The 1,357-nt window shown below is 41.1% G+C and overlaps 1 non-coding gene across 1 annotated transcript; it reads right to left on the bottom strand.

Annotated features, from left to right (window-relative positions):
* Positions 1-645: 645 nt before the first annotated feature.
* LOC148581381 (small nucleolar RNA R71) lies at positions 646-753 on the bottom strand. The gene has a single exon (XR_015896815.1). It is a non-coding gene; the product is annotated as a small nucleolar RNA R71 (small nucleolar RNA).
* Between the last annotated feature and the right edge of the window lie 604 nt (positions 754-1,357).

The following is a 1,357-nucleotide window of genomic DNA, read 5'->3' as shown; positions in this document are numbered from 1 at the left end:
AGTTTTTGGCGCCGTTGCCGGGGATTGTTCGAGTTTGGACAACTGACGGTTCATCTTGTTGCTCAGATTAGAGGATTCCTCTTCTTTTCTTTTTCTCTTCTCTTTCTTATGAGCTGGGACAGAGAAAAAGGCATTCTTGTTGAAGCTGATCCAGAACCTGAAAGGACTCTGAAGAGAAAACTAAGAGAAGCTAAATTACAACAATCCAGAGACAACCTTATTGAAAATTTCGAACAAGTAAAGGAGATGGCAGCCGAACCCAACAACAATAATGCAAGGAGAATGCTTGGTGACTTTACTGCACCTAATTCTAATTTACATGGAAGAAGCATCTCCATTCCTACCATTGGAGCAAACAATTTTGAGCTGAAACCTCAGCTAGTTTCTCTGATGCAGCAGAACTGCAAGTTTCATGGACTTCCATCTGAAGATCCTTTTCAGTTCTTAACTGAATTCTTGCAGATCTGTGATACTGTTAAGACTAATGGAGTAGATCCTGAAGTCTATAGGCTCATGCTTTTCCCTTTTGCTGTAAGAGACAGAGCTAGAGTGTGGTTGGACTCTCAACCCAAAGATAGCCTGAACTCTTGGGATAAGCTGGTCACGGCTTTCTTAGCCAAGTTCTTTCCTCCTCAAAAGCTGAGCAAGCTTAGAGCTGATGTTCAAACCTTCAGACAGAAAGAAGGTGAATCCCTCTATGAAGCTTGGGAAAGATACAAGCAGCTGACCAAGAAGTGTCCTTCTGACATGCTTTCAGAATGGACCATCCTGGATATATTCTATGATGGTTTATCTGAGCTATCAAAGATGTCATTGGATACTTCCGCAGGTGGATCCATTCACCTAAAGAAAATGCCTGCAGAAGCTCAAGAACTCATTGACATGGTTGCTAATAACCAGTTCATGTACACTTCTGAGAGGAATCCTATGAGTAATGGGACGCCTATGAAGAAGGGAGTTCTTGAAGTTGATACTCTGAATGCCATATTGGCTCAGAACAAAATATTGACTCAGCAAGTCAATATGATTTCTCAGAGTCTGAATGGAATGCAAGCTGCATCCAACAGTACTCAAGAGGCTTCTTATGCAGAAGAAGCTTATGATCCTGAAAACCCTGCAATAGCAGAGGTGAATTACTTAGGTGAACCTTATGGAAACACCTATAACCCATCATGGAGAAATCATCCAAATCTCTCATGGAAGGATCAAAGGCCTCAACAAGGCTTTAATAATGGTGGAAGAAACAGGTTTAACAATAATAAACCTTTTCCATCATCCACTCAGCAACAGACAGAGAACTCTGAACAAAATACTTCTAATTTAGCAAACTTAGTTTCTGATCTATCCAAGGCCACTG

This window comes from Arachis ipaensis, chromosome B10 (genome assembly GCF_059453495.1).
Source record: "Arachis ipaensis isolate K30076 ecotype BB chromosome B10, ASM5945349v1, whole genome shotgun sequence".
Taxonomy (NCBI): domain Eukaryota; kingdom Viridiplantae; phylum Streptophyta; class Magnoliopsida; order Fabales; family Fabaceae; genus Arachis; species Arachis ipaensis.
The sequence above is the reverse complement of the archived record's forward strand: the minus strand, read 5'-3'. Positions and strand labels throughout refer to the sequence as shown.